Here is a 24,065-nt window from a genome sequence, read left to right as displayed (position 1 = left end):
TTTTGGTTTCATTCCAGGTGCCATGACGATAAATACATATGTACTCTTCAAATTGTGTGGCGATTGACTGATTATTCTTGCTACAGCTGGAACCCCATGTGAAGATATCATGGAGGGACAGGATCTCCCCAGTGCAGTGAAAAAAGCGGGCTCATCTGTTAGTATTTTTGACAGTGGAGACATCGTCTCAGTCACAAACCCATCTGATGGCAGCATCTTAAACCCGTTAGAGCCGGAAGAGGTAAGCCGAGTCTGTTATGATTCAAAATATTCCAAGGTATTTACAGTGTCAAGACACATAAGAGTGTCTGTGCAAAACTCAAAAGTAGTATAATGATGATGTCAGTATAAACTATAACAGTGATAACAGTAATAACGTCATTCACCCAGCGGCAATTGTAGTCAAGTTCTTTCAGCAGAAACCGATGCTTTCAATATAATGCGAGATTATAGACAAATGGTAATGTCTTCATGAAGTCTCTTATATGGTCTTTTGAAGCACTTCAAGTATGAGCCATGCGATGTCAGATTAATCATCACCATTGTATAATATACTAGACTTCGTCAGACTCAGTAATCTATGTGACAATGACGACATAATTTCAGGCTACTGTCACTCTTACTGGCCCGAAGGACATTATTGTTATAACAACAGGAGACAGTACGGAACCACTAAAGAAAGGTAAAAATCTCTTTCTCTCTCTGAAATTTAGGGTTGGTGACTTAAGCGTCAATAAGTATCACAATATCATGTCAGTGTCTTGAGCAATGTCTTGCTTGTGAAAAAATGCTGCTTTTTTCTCATCCGGCTTTTCACGTGAAAACTCGATATCTATTGGTGACATAATTCCCCGTTGTTAACGACTTGGTGTCTATTGTAGACAACAGTGTTGAAAGTCCAAGTGAAACACTTTCTTTCGATGACAAGAAGGTGTACGTGTACAGAGACGCTCCAGAAGGGACCTACACACCAGTTTCTGGAAGTGAGACCTTTGTTGAAGAAAATGCACCACAGGTAAACCTGATGTAAATCGATTGAAGTGAGCTGCTAACCTCCTGATGATTTCTATTGAGTATGCGTATGTCAATGTTTGTGCATGAGTTTGAAACTGTTTCTTTAGTTTCAGTCAAAGATCTCTGATAAAATCGGTAGTGTGTACAAAACTTTGTACCCATACCTGTGTGTTTGTGTAAGGTGTCCAGGAAAGTGACGTAAACACTTTTTGGAAATGATAAACATTACTTATCAGACTTTCAAACCTGTGAATATGGCTATATTTTTGCCGAAGTGTCATACTAACATTATCATTATTCTCACATGCTATCTAAATAGTGGATGAAGTGTTGAATTTCCTCTTACCAGGTGCAACAGCAGCTTGGACAAGTTGATCAACCAAAGGTCCTACAATGACACTTAATACAGCATGTTTAGCTTTTCTTCCTGGATGTCTTTGTTTAATACCTATTCATTATGCTGTGCCCCTCTGCTTGAAGTTATGTTTGATACGATCGCAGTCAAGGGCAATAAATCTAAACACACGAGAATAGTATGTGCTCAATGGACTCATTATAGGGATGATTGCGGTTAAAGTGTTCGCTGGTCACACTGAACACCCGGATGGGATTCCTCAAGTAAATAGAATGTGTGAAGCTCTTTTCAGGTGTCCCTCATCGAATTATTGCTGGCATATTGCTAAAAAGCAGCGTAAAATCAAGTAACTTACCCACTTTCATTGCATGCATGGCTTCACTGCATAAGAGGTGTTGTAGCAATATTCTAATGAACTATATTACATGCATGGAAATTAAGTACCATGCGTTTATATCAATAAATGTCTCAATACAATGTATAGTAAACGATGAACTAAGATTAGTTTCGAAATAGATGCATGGATATATGACACTGGCACTTTGACAGTGTTTAATCAAACATGTAAATGATTTCAGAGCGGGGATGTGCCAATTACTGGACCAAAATTCATCATTTTGTCTGCCAATCCATCAACACCTGTCGATGAAAGCAATATCAAGGTCAAGATTTGTTATCATACAACAGGTATGACTGCAAATGTGTTTAGGAAAACATTACACTGATTGTTTTTAAAGAGATCAGTGCCACATGTTTTGTGATGTATATTTACCACTGTCACAGTGTATTGACTGCTTTGAGATTCGAAACTGTTTCTCCACCAGGGACAACAACAAGCGGGACAACCACAACCAGTGGAACAACAACAACCAGTGGAACAACAACAGGTAAATTGAAATAATTCAATTTTGTACCTTTTGGTACAATTCATTATTAGTGACTATATCATTGTACTTCAAATCGCAGTAATCACACTGGTTTAGTCTGATTCATGTGTGGTAATTTATCTTTCAATATAACGACTAAAATTAATGATACATGACATCATTACAGAAACAACTCCTTGTGATAAGATTGATCTGATGAACACAAGTGAGAACCCATCACCAGCACCGACATCATCCCCGGTCGGTAATACAAACGACCCTCTGTCGCAAATACCTTTGGACGAGTCACCCTTTGTTGACACAGTGAAGGTCACATCCAAAACGATCTTCACTTCAGTGCCTTCTCAGGAAACCACAGATCCTAGGGTATGTCTTAAGAGAGTATGTGCAGAATGAGAAAACAACATGCATAACATTTTCGGATGTGAATAATCGCTAATGAACGGAATGACGATCTGTATACTATGCAGACGAGTAGTTTAATAAAGTTGGTGTAAAATATTGGCTTGAAGAATGTATGACTGCAAAGAAGATTTGTTTTTAACCGTTTGATTGTAGTGGAGCAATGTTCAAGTGAAGGTAATAAAGCATTTGTTTGAACTTTGTAGGAGACTGAGTTCCCTGTCAAACCTTCAACTGATACGATTATCTTGGTAACTGACGACAAACCTGAGGACTTCAGTGTCAATGGGACACCAGTTGATACCTCTAGCAGCACACCAGGTACCGTTGATGGCAAACCAGTTTTCCTCACTACTGTGCCAGTTACACCAAGTACAAATCCAGTGACAATAACCACTCCAGCTGGAAAAGACAAACCTGAAGTCTTCGAAGAACGTGTTGGCACTGAGGATCCACAAAATCCTTCTGTTTTTGAAGTAAGTATTTGTTCAAGGTTTAGACTACAAATGTTAAGAAGTAATTCCAATTTCTTTCAGCTACTTTTTTTTCATAAAATGTCCAGATCTTCGCTTTTATTGATTATGTTCAGAGCCGATAGTTTTGAGGGTATAAACTCTCATCTGCACTGTATATACCGATGCATGGAGTGATTATGTGAAAGTTGCATGATGCTTTTTTTCATCTTCAGGTTCCCGTCAATGGCAAAGTATCAGACATCCTTGTGCCCGCAACTAGCTCGGTATCTGAAATTGTCATATGCCAGCACGAGACAACAGGTAAGGCTGTTTAACTATTTTCTTTATCTTAATTTCCCAGTGCAACCATTCAAGTTATGTACGAGGGCCTTCATTGATTAATATGTTGTTCCTTACCACACATATGGTAAGTGTTTGAAGTTATTTTGCGCAATGTTCTGTCTTTATTAGCGTTACCTGTTTTTGTCAAACTCAGTAAAACTTCATACTTTTGGAAATTCTCTGGTGACTAATATCTATATGAACCAACGTCATCAGATCAACCCGATGTACAAAATATAGATATCGTACCCCCCAGTCCATCAAAATGCTTTCTGAAGCTATTCATGATTTGAGTGATTGACTGAGTTCAGTTTTTGCTGACGTCAGCTATTCAGCTATGTTGCAGCGGTTTGTAAGTTACCGAATCTTGATAAAAATATCCAGTCATCAACCGCAGAGAGCTCATGTATGTCAGTTAGCCTGACCACCAGATCCCGGTAGTCGCCTCGTTTGACAAGCATGGGTTACTGAAGATTAAATGTAACATGTATCAACAATGTATCCGTGGATTCAAAGTTTGAACAGATCAAATCTTGATGCCAGTACGTGAAATTTCATTTGGATGTCCCGATTCTCAATGTCCATATTTGCGTGAAAAGGTGAATTTTATTCATTCACATCACTGTCTGATATGGAAAAACCGTGTCTGCATTTTGTATGTGCATACAAGTAATATTTTGTGCGGTTATATTTATTAGTATGGACAGATTGAATATAAGTGTCTTAAATTAAACGTTTGACACTGAAAATACTTACGTTTATAATAAATTGTTTCTACATCCCAAGGTACAACGACAAGTGGGACAACTACTACAAGTGGTACAACTACTACAAGTGGTACAACTACTACAAGTGGAACAACAGGTATCCTATGATGCACTCAAATTTGTCAATTGGGAACAAACATGTACCCGGAGTATTTATTCACTCTTCTGTTTTCCTACTGTGACAGGTCCCTATGAATACCCGTCTTTTAACTACTGTAGGGAATAATACCTGTGTAAACATTAAACCTGTATAAGCTGACACGTCATCAGTCAGGTCATAAATCCTGTTCTTCGATCCTTTGAGAAACCAGAACAGGTCGATGGCAAACAATTCTAACTGGAATCAGATCCAGGATTTGAGGACATTGATTGCACAATATTTCATGGAACTTGAAGAGACATTTCATTTTGAGGCAGTGTAATCAATATGTCTGTTGTCTATTTGTTACTAATTGATTGATTAGCTATATATTTATCTTGTTACGATCAGAAAAGAAATCCTGCCTATTTATCTGGAGTGTATTCCTTCTTCGTGTTCCAGTGGTATGTGGGGAAAATATCATCGATGATGATTCACGTGATTTGTCCATTGTGCTTAGGTACAACGCCATGTGAGAAGAGGGACTTGATGGCACCTACAGATGGTTCTCCAGCACCAGCTCCTGAAGTAGTAACGTCTTCATTTGGTGAAATAATCCTCCCTGGTAATCCATTGGTGGATAATGTAGTTTCTTCAGAAGAAAACATCTTCTTGCCTTTGGAAACCACGACATCAACTGATCAGGTACTGAAACGTTGAGCTAGACGAGCCTAAGTAAGTCATAAACGGCAGTCGTTATTGCGAAAAGTAGCACACTCAAATAAGGTCCACCCATCTTATTGAAATTGCAAGTGGGGTTTATAGTTGAATCCCCTAAAACCTGTAAAAATCTGGCTACATCATCGTCCACCGATTCTGTCAAATAGTCTGTCTTAGCTATAACATCTTACAGAGATCTTCCGTTGTAGAAATATTTTTCATTAAATTCAATGTCGATGTAAACATCGAACGTATGATGTACAATCTCTTATACTTGTTTTTTTTCCATTTTGGTTTTGGTTTTTCAGGAAAAATCTTTCACTCTGGATCCCGGTACGGATGAAGTAATCCTGATCACAAAGGCTCGTCCAACAGGAATTACTGTAAACAAAAATCCAGTTGATGTAACTAATAGTGTTGAAGGAACTAGGAAGGGAGTTCCTGTTTTTATTACAAGAGCCGATGTTGTTAAAGGTAGCACAGAGGTTACGGTCGGGATCACTGGAATAGACTTATTAGACGTATATGAAAAGATCACAGGAGAATCAACTGGACCCCAAACTTTCAAAGTAAGAAGTTAACGAAGTTTTTAGTTATGAAAAGTGTGTATTCAATGTTCCTTTCGTTTTAGAAATATGCCAGCTACATAACCTCAACATTGCGATAATCGAGACTCAACCTAGGGAATGACTAAATGAGAGAATGACTAAATAATCTGACTACAGAATCTGGCTAAATGCGATGCCACAAATTTCCAGCCAAATTAGACTTCCAGAATTCCAATGAATTCCAGCATACTCAATTCTGATATCAAATTTATTTGTTCAGTAATGGCATTACTGGTAAATAATGTTATATCTTGGACTGTTGGAACTTAAAGTGGTTCCTTACAGCAGTTGATTTCTTTTTTATCCACAGTTCCTCATCAACAGACCTCTTGAAAGCATCATTTTGCCACAAAGCGCGACTCTTTCACGTCTTGATATCTGTGAACATGAAACCACAGGTAGCTACAAAATTGTTTTTTGCTGAAGGTACCATATATCACATGCTAACATCATATATTTTCGTATTTCTACAAAGGAAAACTAACTCTAAGCGAATATTACAAATAAGTGGTCATTTATTACGTTAACTCTGAAATGATCATGACGAGAAGACAACATGACTTTACCACATTTAAACACTAGACAGATATCAAATATCTTATCCGCAAAACTTGCTGACATAAAATTTGCTATCCTCTACACATTCAGGGGTTTCATATTGGAGACAAACGGTAAGAAACACGGGCCATCATCTGTGATATTCCTCTTTTCTTATATCACACTGTGATGTTTACAATGCAATTTGAAAATATTAATGTTTTAGTCAATTGAAAGGTCTGAGAAGTTTGATTATCTTGGAAGTAACGATTCTGTTTGTTTACTCCTACATTTGTGTAGTTTGACGTTACTTGTCTGCTAGTCATTAATAGAAAAACAAATCAGAATCTTATGTAAACAGTAAACAAAGTCTGGAAACACATGTGTATTTCAATTACCTCGGTAGGAACAACAACAAGTGGAACTACCACTACAAGTGCAACGACAACCACAAGTGGAACAACCACTACCAGTGCAACAACAACCACAAGTGGAACAACCACTACCAGTGGAACAACAACGGGTAAAATAAATAATGTCACTAGTATATGTTGTAGTTCAGTACAGAAAAGTTATCGTACGTCAGTTTACAATGCTTTGTCGCTAAAATAATATTTCGCTCCAATTTCTCGTTGTTAATGTCGATAAAACCACAAATGTGAAATTGTTGATATGCTGTATGCATATGTGCCCGTCATATCCCTAATGTGGTAGATTAGTTAAACATGGCTTGGTTTCAATGAAAATGAAGACCTATGACTCGCTTTCACAAATACTTCCACAAGACGTTATGACACATGGTTGTATGACATCGTTACAGAAACGACCCCATGTGACAAGATTGATCTGATGAACCCAAGTGAGAACCCATCACCCGCACCGACATCATCCCCAGTCGGTAATACAGACAACCCTCTGTCACAAATACCTTTGGACGAGTCACCCTATGTTGACACAGTGAAGGTCACATCTAAAACGATCTTCACTTCAGTGCCTCCTACGGAAACCACAAATCCTAGGGTATGTCTGTAGAGACTATGTGCTGATTGAATAAACAACGTACATAACATTTTCCGATGTGATTAAACGCTCATGGACTGAATGATAATGTATATACTATGCTGACGAACAGTTTAATAAAGTTGGTGTAAAATATTGGCTTGAAGAATGTATGAGCGCAAAGAAGATTTGTTTTTAACCATTTGATTGTGGTGAAAGAATTTTCAAGTGAAGGTAATAAAGCATTTTGTTTGAACTTTGTAGGAGACTGAGTTCCCTGTCAAACCTTCAACTGATACGATTATCTTGGTAACTGACGACAAACCTGAGGACTTCAGTGTCAATGGGACACCAGTTGATACCTCTAGCAGTACCCCAGGTACCGTTGATGGCAAACCAGTTTTCCTCACTACTGTGCCAGTTACACCAAGTACAAATCCAGTGACAGTAACCACTCCAGCTGGAAAAGACAAACCTGAAGTCTTCGAAGAACGTGTTGGCACTGAGGATCCACAAAATCCATCTGTTTTTGAAGTAAGCATTTATTCAAGCTTTCGAGGCTACATATATGAAGATATGATTGTCAGCTCTTTCAGAGACTTTCTTTAGAAATGCCAGCTCTTCGCTTTTATTGCTTAGTCGATATACTCAACTTCTGTAGTCTTGAGTGTATAAAGTCCCATTTGCATTGCATCCGTTGATGCATGAATTGATTATGTGAAAGTTTCATGTTGTTGCTTTCATGCTTAGGTTCCCGTCAATGGCAAAGTATCAGACATCCTTGTGCCAGCAACTAGCTCGGTATCTGAAATTGTCATATGCCAGCACGAGACAACAGGTGAGGCTGCCCGTGTGTACCATGTGGTGAAGGATACTTCACATTTCTTGAACCGAAAGGAACCGTCAATGTGATTTACGCGAATTGTACTTTAAGGATGGATTCATTAGAGATGCTAAAGAGACGTCATCCATTAGGATTACATTTGAAACTTCTTTATAAAGAACGATTTAGCTGACTCGAAGTGTACCCTTGCACACTTATCTGGCATTGATGTTTGTTTGTTTTGGTACTTCAAGCTTGAAAGAATGTTGAACACGTAGATCTGTGATATATCTCAGATACCCTGTCTGATGATGACATTGGTTAAATGCCCTGTTTTTCTGCTGTTGATAAAACACAGACTGGATGGTCATACCTAATTCCATTGTTTCCATTAGGGACAACCACAAGTGGAACAACCACAACCAGTGCAACGACAACCACAAGTGGAACTACCACAACCAGTGGTACAACAACTACAAGTGGAACAACCACAACCAGTGGAACAACAACGGGTAAAAGAAATAATGTCACTAGTATATTTTGTGGCTCAGTACAGAAATGTTTTTCTACGTCACTTTACAATACTTAGTACCAAAGTAATTTTCAATTGGACATTTGTGCCCCATTTTGTCCTTGTTAATGTTGGAAAAACGTAATACAATCGTGTCCTAGGGTCGAATGTACACACATGCGATATTGTTGATGTGATATGTGTGCCCGTCATATCCCTAATGTGCCGGGTTAGTTTGAGTTGGTTTTGTTTTAATGAAAATGAAGACCTATGACTTGCTTTTACAAACACTTCCAGAAAATGTTATGACACATGGTTGTATGACATCGTTACAGAAACGACCCCATGTGACAAGATTGATCTGATGAACCCAAGTGAGAACCCATCACCTGCACCGACATCATCCCCAGTCGGTAATACAGACAACCCTCTGTCACAAATACCTTTGGACGAGTCACCCTATGTTGACACAGTGAAGGTCACATCTAAAACGATCTTCACTTCAGTGCCTCCTACGGAAACCACAAATCCTAGGGTATGTCTGTAGAGACTATGTGCTGATTGAATAAACAACGTACATAACATTTTCCGATGTGATTAAACGCTCATAGACTGAATGATAATGTATATACTATGCTGACGAGCAGTTTAATAAAGTTGGTGTAAAATATTGGCTTGAAGAATGTATGAGCGCAAAGAAGATTTGTTTTTAACCATTTGATTGTGGTGAAAGAATTTTCAAGTGAAGGTAATAAAGCATTTTGTTTGAACTTTGTAGGAGACTGAGTTCCCTGTCAAACCTTCAACTGATACGATTATCTTGGTAACTGACGACAAACCTGAGGACTTCAGTGTCAATGGGACACCAGTTGATACCTCTAGCAGTACCCCAGGCACCGTTGATGGCAAACCAGTTTTCCTCACTACTGTGCCAGTTACACCAAGTACAAATCCAGTGACAGTAACCACTCCAGCTGGAAAAGACAAACCTGAAGTCTTCGAAGAACGTGTTGGCACTGAGGATCCACAAAATCCATCTGTTTTTGAAGTAAGCATTTATTCAAGCTTTCGAGACTACATATATGAAGATATGATTGTCAGCTCTTTCAGAGACTTTCTTTAGAAATGCCAGCTCTTCGCTTTTATTGCTTAGCCGATATGCTCGACATCTGTAGTCTTGAGTGTATAAAGTCGCATTTGCATTGCATCCGTTGATGCATGAATTGATTATGTGAAAGTTTCATGTTGTTGCTTTCATGCTTAGGTTCCCGTCAATGGCAAAGTATCAGACATCCTTGTGCCAGCAACTAGCTCGGTATCTGAAATTGTCATATGCCAGCACGAGACAACAGGTGAGGCTGCCCGTGTGTACCATGTGGTGAAGGATACTTGACATTTCTTGAACCGAAAGGAACCGTCAATGTGATTTACGCGAATTGTACTTTAAGGATGGATTCATTAGAGATGCTAAAGAGACGTCATCCATTAGGATTACATTTGAAACTTCTTTATAAAGAACGATTTAGCTGACTCGAAGTGTACCCTTGCACACTTAACTGGCATTGATGTTTGTTTGTTTTGGTACTTCAAGCTTGAAAGAATGTTGAACACGTAGATCTGTGATATATCTCAGATACCCTGTCTGATGATGACATTGGTTAAATGCCCTGTTTTTCTGCTGTTGATAAAACACAGACTGGATGGTCATACCAAATTCCATTGTTTCCATTAGGGACAACCACAAGTGGAACAACCACAACCAGTGGTACAACAACTACAAGTGGAACAACCACAACCAGTGGAACAACAACGGGTAAAAGAAATAATGTCACTAGTATATTTTGTGGCTCAGTACAGAAATGTTTTTCTACGTCACTTTACAATACTTAGTACCAAAGTAATTTTCAATTGGACATTTGTGCCCCATTTTGTCCTTGTTAATGTTGGAAAAACGTAATACAATCGTGTCCTAGGGTCGAATGTACACACATGCGATATTGTTGATGTGATATATGTGCCCATCATATCCCTAATGTGCCGGGTTAGTTTGAGTTGGTTTTGTTTTAATGAAAATGAAGACCTATGACTTGCTTTTACAAACACTTCCAGAAAATGTTATGACACATGGTTGTATGACATCGTTACAGAAACGACCCCATGTGACAAGATTGATCTGATGAACCCAAGTGAGAACCCATCACCTGCACCGACATCATCCCCAGTCGGTAATACAGACAACCCTCTGTCACAAATACCTTTGGACGAGTCACCCTATGTTGACACAGTGAAGGTCACATCTAAAACGATCTTCACTTCAGTGCCTCCTACGGAAACCACAAATCCTAGGGTATGTCTGTAGAGACTATGTGCTGATTGAATAAACAACGTACATAACATTTTCCGATGTGATTAAACGCTCATAGACTGAATGATAATGTATATACTATGCTGACGAGCAGTTTAATAAAGTTGGTGTAAAATATTGGCTTGAAGAATGTATGAGCGCAAAGAAGATTTGTTTTTAACCATTTGATTGTGGTGAAAGAATTTTCAAGTGAAGGTAATAAAGCATTTTGTTTGAACTTTGTAGGAGACTGAGTTCCCTGTCAAACCTTCAACTGATACGATTATCTTGGTAACTGACGACAAACCTGAGGACTTCAGTGTCAATGGGACACCAGTTGATACCTCTAGCAGTACCCCAGGCACCGTTGATGGCAAACCAGTTTTCCTCACTACTGTGCCAGTTACACCAAGTACAAATCCAGTGACAGTAACCACTCCAGCTGGAAAAGACAAACCTGAAGTCTTCGAAGAACGTGTTGGCACTGAGGATCCACAAAATCCATCTGTTTTTGAAGTAAGTATTTATTCAAGCTTTCGAGGCTACATATATGAAGAAATGATTGTCAGCTCTTTCAGAGACTTTCTTTAGAAATGCCAGCTCTTCGCTTTTATTGCTTAGCCGATATACTCGACTTCTGTAGTCTTGAGTGTATAAAGTCGCATTTGTATTGCATCCGTTGATGCATGAATTGATTATGTGAAAGTTTCATGTTGTTGCTTTCATGCTTAGGTTCCCGTCAATGGCAAAGTATCAGACATCCTTGTGCCAGCAACTAGCTCGGTATCTGAAATTGTCATATGCCAGCACGAGACAACAGGTGAGGCTGCCCGTGTGTACCATGTGGTGAAGGATACTTGACATTTCTTGAACCGAAAGGAACCGTCAATGTGATTTACGCGAATTGTACTTTAAGGATGGATTCATTAGAGATGCTAAAGAGACGTCATCCATTAGGATTACATATGAAACTTCTTTATAAAGAACGATTTAGCTGACTCGAAGTGTACCCTTGCACACTTATCTGGCATTGATGTTTGTTTGTTTTGGTACTTCAAGCTTGAAAGAATGTTGAACACGTAGATCTGTGATATATCTCAGATACCCTGTCTGATGATGACATTGGTTAAATGCCCTGTTTTTCTGCTGTTGATAAAACACAGACTGGATGGTCATACCTAATTCCATTGTTTCCATTAGGGACAACCACAAGTGGAACAACCACAACCAGTGCAACAACAACCACAAGTGGAACAACCACTACGAGTGGAACAACCACAACCAGTGGAACAACAACGGGTAAAAGAAATAATGTCACAAGTATATTTTGTGGTTCAGTACAGAAATGGTTTTGTACGTCACTTTGCAATACTTTGTTAGCAAAGTCCTTTTCAATGGGACATTTTTGCCCCATTTTGTCTTTGTTAATGTTGGAAAAACGTAATACAATCGTGTCCTAGGGTCGAATGTACAGTTCACACGTGCGATATTGTTGATGTGATATATGTGCCCATCATATCCCTAATGTGCTGGGTTAGTTAGAGTTGGTTCTGTTTTAATGAAAATGAAGACCTATGACTTGCTTTTACAAACACTTCCACAATATGTTATGACACATGGTTGTATGACATCGTTACAGAAACGACCCCATGTGACAGGATTGATCTGATGAACCCAAGTGAGAACCCATCACCCGCACCGACATCATCCCCAGTCGGTAATACAGACAACCCTCTGTCACAAATACCTTTGGACGAGTCACCCTATGTTGACACAGTGAAGGTCACATCTAAAACGATCTTCACTTCCGTGCCTCCGAAGGAAACCACAAGTCCTAGGGTATGTCTGTAGAGACTACGTGCTGATTGAATAAACAACGTACATAACATTTTCCGATGTGATTAAACGCTCATAGACTGAATGATAATGTATATACTATGCTGACGAGCAGTTTAATAAAGTTGGTGTAAAATATTGGCTTGAAGAATGTATGAGCGCAAAGAAGATTTGTTTTTAACCATTTGATTGTGGTGAAAGAATTTTCAAGTGAAGGTAATAAGCATTTTGTTTGAACTTTGTAGGAGACTGAGTTCCCTGTCAAACCTTCAACTGATACGATTATCTTGGTAACTGACGACAAACCTGAGGACTTCAGTGTCAATGGGACACCAGTTGATACCTCTAGCAGTACCCCAGGCACCGTTGATGGCAAACCAGTTTTCCTCACTACTGTGCCAGTTACACCAAGTACAAATCCAGTGACAGTAACCACTCCAGCTGGAAAAGACAAACCTGAAGTCTTCGAAGAACGTGTTGGCACTGAGGATCCACAAAATCCATCTGTTTTTGAAGTAAGTATTTATTCAAGCTTTCGAGGCTACATATATGAAGAAATGATTGTCAGCTCTTTCAGAGACTTTCTTTAGAAATGCCAGCTCTTCGCTTTTATTGCTTAGCCGATATACTCGACTTCTGTAGTCTTGAGTGTATAAAGTCGCATTTGTATTGCATCCGTTGATGCATGAATTGATTATGTGAAAGTTTCATGTTGTTGCTTTCATGCTTAGGTTCCCGTCAATGGCAAAGTATCAGACATCCTTGTGCCAGCAACTAGCTCGGTATCTGAAATTGTCATATGCCAGCACGAGACAACAGGTGAGGCTGCCCGTGTGTACCATGTGGTGAAGGATACTTGACATTTCTTGAACCGAAAGGAACCGTCAATGTGATTTACGCGAATTGTACTTTAAGGATGGATTCATTAGAGATGCTAAAGAGACGTCATCCATTAGGATTACATATGAAACTTCTTTATAAAGAACGATTTAGCTGACTCGAAGTGTACCCTTGCACACTTATCTGGCATTGATGTTTGTTTGTTTTGGTACTTCAAGCTTGAAAGAATGTTGAACACGTAGATCTGTGATATATCTCAGATACCCTGTCTGATGATGACATTGGTTAAATGCCCTGTTTTTCTGCTGTTGATAAAACACAGACTGGATGGTCATACCTAATTCCATTGTTTCCATTAGGGACAACCACAAGTGGAACAACCACAACCAGTGCAACAACAACCACAAGTGGAACAACCACTACGAGTGGAACAACCACAACCAGTGGAACAACAACGGGTAAAAGAAATAATGTCACAAGTATATTTTGTGGTTCAGTACAGAAATGGTTTTGTACGTCACTTTGCAATACTTTGTTAGCAAAGTCCTTTTCAATGGGACATTTTTGCCCCATTTTGTCTTTGTTAATGTTGGAAAAACGTAATACAATCGTGTCCTAGGGTCGAATGTACAGTTCACACGTGCGATATTGTTGATGTGATATATGTGCCCATCATATCCCTAATGTGCTGGGTTAGTTAGAGTTGGTTCTGTTTTAATGAAAATGAAGACCTATGACTTGCTTTTACAAACACTTCCACAATATGTTATGACACATGGTTGTATGACATCGTTACAGAAACGACCCCATGTGACAGGATTGATCTGATGAACCCAAGTGAGAACCCATCACCCGCACCGACATCATCCCCAGTCGGTAATACAGACAACCCTCTGTCACAAATACCTTTGGACGAGTCACCCTATGTTGACACAGTGAAGGTCACATCTAAAACGATCTTCACTTCCGTGCCTCCGAAGGAAACCACAAGTCCTAGGGTATGTCTGTAGAGACTACGTGCTGATTGAATAAACAACGTACATAACATTTTCCGATGTGATTAAACGCTCATAGACTGAATGATAATGTATATACTATGCTGACGAGCAGTTTAATAAAGTTGGTGTAAAATATTGGCTTGAAGAATGTATGAGCGCAAAGAAGATTTGTTTTTAACCATTTGATTGTGGTGAAAGAATTTTCAAGTGAAGGTAATAAGCATTTTGTTTGAACTTTGTAGGAGACTGAGTTCCCTGTCAAACCTTCAACTGATACGATTATCTTGGTAACTGACGACAAACCTGAGGACTTCAGTGTCAATGGGACACCAGTTGATACCTCTAGCAGTACCCCAGGTACCGTTGATGGCAAACCAGTTTTCCTCACTACTGTGCCAGTTACACCAAGTACAAATCCAGTGACAGTAACCACTCCAGCTGGAAAAGACAAACCTGAAGTCTTCGAAGAACGTGTTGGCACTGAGGATCCACAAAATCCATCTGTTTTTGAAGTAAGTATTTATTCAAGCTTTCGAGGCTACATATATGAAGAAATGATTGTCAGCTCTTTCAGAGACTTTCTTTAGAAATGCCAGCTCTTCGCTTTTATTGCTTAGCCGATATGCTCGACTTCTGTTGTCTTGAGTGTATTAGCTCAAATTTGCATTGCATCCGTTGATGCATAAATTGATTATGTGAAAGTTTCATGCTGTTGCTTTCATGTTCAGGTTCCCGTCAATGGCAAAGTATCAGACATCCTTGTGCCAGCAACTAGCTCGGTATCTGAAATTGTCATATGCCAGCACGAGACAACAGGTGAGGCTGAGCGTGTGTACCATGTGGTGAAGGATACTTCACATTTCTTGCACGGAAAGGAACCGTCAATGTGATTTACGCGAATTGTACTTTAAGGATGGATTCATTAGAGATGCTAAAGAGACGTCATCCATTAGGATTACATTTGAAACTTCTTTATAAAGAACGATTTAGCTGACTCGAAGTGTACCCTTGCACACTTAACTGGCGTTGATGTTTGTTTGTTTTGGTACTTCAAGCTTGAGAGAATGTTGAACACGTAGATCTGTGATATATCTCAGATACCCTGTCTGATGATGACAATGGTTAAATGCCCTGTTTTTCTGCTGTTGATAAAACACAGACTGGATGGTCATACCTAATTCCATTGTTTCCATTAGGGACAACCACAAGTGGAACAACCACAACCAGTGCAACGACAACCACAAGTGGAACTACCACAACCAGTGGTACAACAACTACAAGTGGAACAACCACTACCAGTGCAACAACAACCACAAGTGGAACAACCACTACGAGTGGAACAACCACAACCAGTGGAACAACAACAGGTAAAAGAAATAATGTCACAAGTATATTTTGTGGTTCAGTACAGAAATGGTTTTGTACGTCACTTTGCAATACTTTGTTAGCAAAGTCCTTTTCAATGGGACATTTTTGCCCCATTTTGTCCTTGTTACTGTTGGAAAAACGTAATAAAATCGTGTCCTAGGGTCGAATGTACAGTTCACACGTGCGATATTGTTGATGTGATATATGTGCCCATCATATCCCTAATGTGCTGGGTTAGTTAGAGTTGGTTCTGTTTTAATGAAAATGAAGACCTATGACTTGCTTTTACAAACACTTCCACAATATGTTATGACACATGGTTGTATGACATCGTTACAGAAACGACCCCATGTGACAAGATTGATCTGATGAACCCAAGTGAGAACCCATCACCCGCACCGACATCATCCCCAGTCGGTAATACAGACAACCCTCTGTCACAAATACCTTTGGACGAGTCACCCTATGTTGACACAGTGAAGGTCACATCTAAAACGATCTTCACTTCAGTGCCTCCTAAGGAAACCACAAATCCTAGGGTATGTCTGTAGAGACTACGTGCTGATTGAATAAACAACGTACATAACATTTTCCGATGTGATTAAACGCTCATAGACTGAATGATAATGTATATACTATGCTGACGAGCAGTTTAATAAAGTTGGTGTAAAATATTGGCTTGAAGAATGTATGAGCGCAAAGAAGATTTGTTTTTAACCATTTGATTGTGGTGAAAGAATTTTCAAGTGAAGGTAATAAAGCATTTTGTTTGAACTTTGTAGGAGACTGAGTTCCCTGTCAAACCTTCAACTGATACGATTATCTTGGTAACTGACGACAAACCTGAGGACTTCAGTGTCAATGGGACACCAGTTGATACCTCTAGCAGTACCCCAGGTACCGTTGATGGCAAACCAGTTTTCCTCACTACTGTGCCAGTTACACCAAGTACAAATCCAGTGACAGTAACCACTCCAGCTGGAAAAGACAAACCTGAAGTCTTCGAAGAACGTGTTGGCACTGAGGATCCACAAAATCCATCTGTTGTTGAAGTAAGTATTTATTCCAGCTTTCGAGGCTACATATATGAAGAAATGATTGTCAGCTCTTTCAGAGACTTTCTTTAGAAATGCCAGCTCTTCGCTTTTATTACTTAGCCGATATGCTCAACTTCTGTAGTCTTGAGTGTATAAAGTCCCATTTGCATTGCATCCGTTGATACATGAATTGATTATGTGAAAGTTTCATGCTGTTGCTTTCATGTTCAGGTTCCCGTCAATGGCAAAGTATCAGACATCCTTGTGCCAGCAACTAGCACGGTATCTGAAATTGTCATATGCCAGCACGAGACAACAGGTGAGGCTGCCCGTGTGTACCATGTGGTGAAGGATACTTCACATTTCTTGCACGGAAAGGAACCGTCAATGTGATTTACGCGAATTGTACTTTAAGGATGGATTCATTAGAGATGCTAAAGAGACGTCATCCATTAGGATTACATTTGAAACTTCTTTATAAAGAACGATTTAGCTGACTCGAAGTGTACCCTTGCACACTTAACTGGCGTTGATGTTTGTTTGTTTTGGTACTTCAAGCTTGAGAGAATGTTGAACACGTAGATCTGTGATATATCTCAGATACCCTGTCTGATGATGACATTGGTTAAATGCCCTGTTTTTCTGCTGTTGATAAAACACAGACTGGATGGTCATACCAAATTCCATTGTTTTCATTAGGGACAACCACAACCAGTGCAACGACAACCACAAGTGGAACTACCACAACCAGTGGTACAACAACTACAAGTGGAACAACCACAACCAGTGGAACAACAACGGGTAAAAGAAATAATGTCACAAGTATATTTTGTGGTTCAGTACAGAAATGGTTTTGTACGTCACTTTGCAATACTTTGTTAGCAAAGTCCTTTTCAATGGGACATTTTTGCCCCATTTTGTCTTTGTTAATGTTGGAAAAACGTAATACAATCGTGTCCTAGGGTCGAATGTACAGTTCACACGTGCGATATTGTTGATGTGATATATGTGCCCATCATATCCCTAATGTGCTGGGTTAGTTAGAGTTGGTTCTGTTTTAATGAAAATGAAGACCTATGACTTGCTTTTACAAACACTTCCACAATATGTTATGACACATGGTTGTATGACATCGTTACAGAAACGACCCCATGTGACAAGATTGATCTGATGAACCCAAGTGAGAACCCATCACCCGCACCGACATCATCCCCAGTCGGTAATACAGACAACCCTCTGTCACAAATACCTTTGGACGAGTCACCCTATGTTGACACAGTGAAGGTCACATCTAAAACGATCTTCACTTCCGTGCCTCCGAAGGAAACCACAAGTCCTAGGGTATGTCTGTAGAGACTACGTGCTGATTGAATAAACAACGTACATAACATTTTCCGATGTGATTAAACGCTCATAGACTGAATGATAATGTATATACTATGCTGACGAGCAGTTTAATAAAGTTGGTGTAAAATATTGGCTTGAAGAATGTATGAGCGCAAAGAAGATTTGTTTTTAACCATTTGATTGTGGTGAAAGAATTTTCAAGTGAAGGTAATAAGCATTTTGTTTGAACTTTGTAGGAGACTGAGTTCCCTGTCAAACCTTCAACTGATACGATTATCTTGGTAACTGACGACAAACCTGAGGACTTCAGTGTCAATGGGACACCAGTTGATACCTCTAGCAGTACCCCAGGTACCGTTGATGGCAAACCAGTTTTCCTCACTACTGTGCCAGTTACACCAAGTACAAATCCAGTGACAGTAACCACTCCAGCTGGAAAAGACAAACCTGAAGTCTTCGAAGAACGTGTTGGCACTGAGGATCCACAAAATCCATCTGTTTTTGAAGTAAGTATTTATTCAAGCTTTCGAGGCTACATATATGAAGAAATGATTGTCAGCTCTTTCAGAGACTTTCTTTTGAAATGCCAGCTCTTCGCTTTTATTGCTTAGCCGATATGCTCGACTTCTGTTGTCTTGAGTGTATAAGCTCAAATTTGCATTGCATCCGTTGATGCATAAATTGATTATGTGAAAGTTTCATGCTGTTGCTTTCATGTTCAGGTTCCCGTCAATGGCAAAGTATCAGACATCCTTGTGCCAGCAACTGGCTCGGTATCTGAAATTGTCATATGCCAGCACGAGACAACAGGTGAGGCTGAGCGTGTGTACCATGTGGTGAAGGATACTTCACATTTCTTGCACGGAAAGGAACCGTCAATGTGATTTACGCGAATTGTACTTTAAGGATGGATTCATTAGAGATGCTAAAGAGACGTCATCCATTAGGATTACATTTGAAACTTCTTTATAAAGAACGATTTAGCTGACTCGAAGTGTACCCTTGCACACTTAACTGGCGTTGATGTTTGTTTGTTTTGGTACTTCAAGCTTGAGAGAATGTTGAACACGTAGATCTGTGATATATCTCAGATACCCTGTCTGATGATGACATTGGTTAAATGCCCTGTTTTTCTGCTGTTGATAAAACACAGACTGGATGGTCATACCAAATTCCATTGTTTTCATTAGGGACAACCACAAGTGGAACAACCACAACCAGTGCAACGACAACCACAAGTGGAACTACCACAACCAGTGGTACAACAACTACAAGTGGAACAACCACAACCAGTGGAACAACAACGGGTAAAAGAAATAATGTCACAAGTATATTTTGTGGTTCAGTACAGAAATGGTTTTGTACGTCACTTTGCAATACTTTGTTAGCAAAGTCCTTTTCAATGGGACATTTTTGCCCCATTTTGTCTTTGTTAATGTTGGAAAAACGTAATACAATCGTGTCCTAGGGTCGAATGTACAGTTCACACGTGCGATATTGTTGATGTGATATATGTGCCCATCATATCCCTAATGTGCTGGGTTAGTTAGAGTTGGTTCTGTTTTAATGAAAATGAAGACCTATGACTTGCTTTTACAAACACTTCCACAATATGTTATGACACATGGTTGTATGACATCGTTACAGAAACGACCCCATGTGACAAGATTGATCTGATGAACCCAAGTGAGAACCCATCACCCGCACCGACATCATCCCCAGTCGGTAATACAGACAACCCTCTGTCACAAATACCTTTGGACGAGTCACCCTATGTTGACACAGTGAAGGTCACATCTAAAACGATCTTCACTTCCGTGCCTCCGAAGGAAACCACAAGTCCTAGGGTATGTCTGTAGAGACTACGTGCTGATTGAATAAACAACGTACATAACATTTTCCGATGTGATTAAACGCTCATAGACTGAATGATAATGTATATACTATGCTGACGAGCAGTTTAATAAAGTTGGTGTAAAATATTGGCTTGAAGAATGTATGAGCGCAAAGAAGATTTGTTTTTAACCATTTGATTGTGGTGAAAGAATTTTCAAGTGAAGGTAATAAGCATTTTGTTTGAACTTTGTAGGAGACTGAGTTCCCTGTCAAACCTTCAACTGATACGATTATCTTGGTAACTGACGACAAACCTGAGGACTTCAGTGTCAATGGGACACCAGTTGATACCTCTAGCAGTACCCCAGGTACCGTTGATGGCAAACCAGTTTTCCTCACTACTGTGCCAGTTACACCAAGTACAAATCCAGTGACAGTAACCACTCCAGCTGGAAAAGACAAACCTGAAGTCTTCGAAGAACGTGTTGGCACTGAGGATCCACAAAATCCATCTGTTTTTGAAGTAAGTATTTATTCAAGCTTTCGAGGCTACATATATGAAGAAATGATTGTCAGCTCTTTCAGAGACTTTCTTTTGAAATGCCAGCTCTTCGCTTTTATTGCTTAGCCGATATGCTCGACTTCTGTTGTCTTGAGTGTATAAGCTCAAATTTGCATTGCATCCGTTGATGCATAAATTGATTATGTGAAAGTTTCATGCTGTTGCTTTCATGTTCAGGTTCCCGTCAATGGCAAAGTATCAGACATCCTTGTGCCAGCAACTGGCTCGGTATCTGAAATTGTCATATGCCAGCACGAGACAACAGGTGAGGCTGAGCGTGTGTACCATGTGGTGAAGGATACTTCACATTTCTTGCACGGAAAGGAACCGTCAATGTGATTTACGCGAATTGTACTTTAAGGATGGATTCATTAGAGATGCTAAAGAGACGTCATCCATTAGGATTACATTTGAAACTTCTTTATAAAGAACGATTTAGCTGACTCGAAGTGTACCCTTGCACACTTAACTGGCGTTGATGTTTGTTTGTTTTGGTACTTCAAGCTTGAGAGAATGTTGAACACGTAGATCTGTGATATATCTCAGATACCCTGTCTGATGATGACATTGGTTAAATGCCCTGTTTTTCTGCTGTTGATAAAACACAGACTGGATGGTCATACCAAATTCCATTGTTTTCATTAGGGACAACCACAAGTGGAACAACCACAACCAGTGCAACGACAACCACAAGTGGAACTACCACAACCAGTGGTACAACAACTACAAGTGGAACAACCACAACCAGTGGAACAACAACGGGTAAAAGAAATAATGTCACAAGTATATTTTGTGGTTCAGTACAGAAATGGTTTTGTACGTCACTTTGCAATACTTTGTTAGCAAAGTCCTTTTCAATGGGACATTTTTGCCCCATTTTGTCTTTGTTAATGTTGGAAAAACGTAATACAATCGTGTCCTAGGGTCGAATGTACAGTTCACACGTGCGATATTGTTGATGTGATATATGTGCCCATCATATCCCTAATGTGCTGGGTTAGTTAGAGTTGGTTCTGTTTTAATGAAAATGAAGACCTATGACTTGCTTTTACAAACACTTCCACAATATGTTATGACACATGGTTGTATGACATCGTTACAGAAACGACCCCATGTGACAAGATTGATCTGATGAACCCAAGTGAGAACCCATCACCCGCACCGACATCATCCCCAGTCGGTAATACAGACAACCCTCTGTCACAAATACCTTTGGACGAGTCACCCTATGTTGACACAGTGAAGGTCACATCTAAAACGATCTTCACTTCCGTGCCTCCGAAGGAAACCACAAGTCCTAGGGTATGTCTGTAGAGACTACGTGCTGATTGAATAAACAACGTACATAACATTTTCCGATGTGATTAAACGCTCATAGACTGAATGATAATGTATATACTATGCTGACGAGCAGTTTAATAAAGTTGGTGTAAAATATTGGCTTGAAGAATGTATGAGCGCAAAGAAGATTTGTTTTTAACCATTTGATTGTGGTGAAAGAATTTTCAAGTGAAGGTAATAAGCATTTTGTTTGAACTTTGTAGGAGACTGAGTTCCCTGTCAAACCTTCAACTGATACGATTATCTTGGTAACTGACGACAAACCTGAGGACTTCAGTGTCAATGGGACACCAGTTGATACCTCTAGCAGTACCCCAGGTACCGTTGATGGCAAACCAGTTTTCCTCACTACTGTGCCAGTTACACCAAGTACAAATCCAGTGACAGTAACCACTCCAGCTGGAAAAGACAAACCTGAAGTCTTCGAAGAACGTGTTGGCACTGAGGATCCACAAAATCCATCTGTTTTTGAAGTAAGTATTTATTCAAGCTTTCGAGGCTACATATATGAAGAAATGATTGTCAGCTCTTTCAGAGACTTTCTTTTGAAATGCCAGCTCTTCGCTTTTATTGCTTAGCCGATATGCTCGACTTCTGTTGTCTTGAGTGTATAAGCTCAAATTTGCATTGCATCCGTTGATGCATAAATTGATTATGTGAAAGTTTCATGCTGTTGCTTTCATGTTCAGGTTCCCGTCAATGGCAAAGTATCAGACATCCTTGTGCCAGCAACTGGCTCGGTATCTGAAATTGTCATATGCCAGCACGAGACAACAGGTGAGGCTGAGCGTGTGTACCATGTGGTGAAGGATACTTCACATTTCTTGCACGGAAAGGAACCGTCAATGTGATTTACGCGAATTGTACTTTAAGGATGGATTCATTAGAGATGCTAAAGAGACGTCATCCATTAGGATTACATTTGAAACTTCTTTATAAAGAACGATTTAGCTGACTCGAAGTGTACCCTTGCACACTTAACTGGCGTTGATGTTTGTTTGTTTTGGTACTTCAAGCTTGAGAGAATGTTGAACACGTAGATCTGTGATATATCTCATATACCCTGTCTGATGATGACATTGGTTAAATGCCCTGTTTTTCTGCTGTTGATAAAACACAGACTGGATGGTCATACCTAATTCCATTGTTTCCATTAGGGACAACCACAAGTGGAACAACCACAACCAGTGCAACGACAACCACAAGTGGAACTACCACAACCAGTGGTACAACAACTACAAGTGGAACAACCACTACCAGTGCAACAACAACCACAAGTGGAACAACCACTACGAGTGGAACAACCACAACCAGTGGAACAACAACAGGTAAAAGAAATAATGTCACAAGTATATTTTGTGGTTCAGTACAGAAATGGTTTTGTACGTCACTTTGCAATACTTTGTTAGCAAAGTCCTTTTCAATGGGACATTTTTGCCCCATTTTGTCCTTGTTACTGTTGGAAAAACGTAATAAAATCGTGTCCTAGGGTCGAATGTACAGTTCACACGTGCGATATTGTTGATGTGATATATGTGCCCATCATATCCCTAATGTGCTGGGTTAGTTAGAGTTGGCTCTGTTTTAATGAAAATGAAGACCTATGACTTGCTTTTACAAACACTTCCACAATATGTTATGACACATGGTTGTATGACATCGTTACAGAAACGACCCCATGTGACAAGATTGATCTGATGAACCCAAGTGAGAACCCATCACCCGCACCGACATCATCCCCAGTCGGTAATACAGACAACCCTCTGTCACAAATACCTTTGGACGAGTCACCCTATGTTGACACAGTGAAGGTCACATCTAAAACGATCTTCACTTCCGTGCCTCCTAAGGAAACCACAAATCCTAGGGTATGTCTGTAGAGACTACGTGCTGATTGAATAAACAACGTACATAACATTTTCCGATGTGATTAAACGCTCATAGACTGAATGATAATGTATATACTATGCTGACGAGCAGTTTAATAAAGTTGGTGTAAAATATTGGCTTGAAGAATGTATGAGCGCAAAGAAGATTTGTTTTTAACCATTTGATTG

The 24,065-nt window shown here is 39.6% G+C and overlaps 1 pseudogene; it reads left to right on the top strand.

Moving 5' to 3' along the window:
* LOC137255371 (mucin-19-like) overlaps window positions 1-24,065 on the top strand; it is a 194,076-nt pseudogene that overhangs the window by 33,241 nt on the left and 136,770 nt on the right.

This window comes from Haliotis asinina, chromosome 11 (assembly GCF_037392515.1).
Source record: "Haliotis asinina isolate JCU_RB_2024 chromosome 11, JCU_Hal_asi_v2, whole genome shotgun sequence".
NCBI classification, from domain to species: Eukaryota; Metazoa; Mollusca; class Gastropoda; order Lepetellida; family Haliotidae; genus Haliotis; species Haliotis asinina.
Note: the sequence above shows the minus strand (reverse complement) of the source record. Positions and strands in the feature narration are given on the sequence as shown.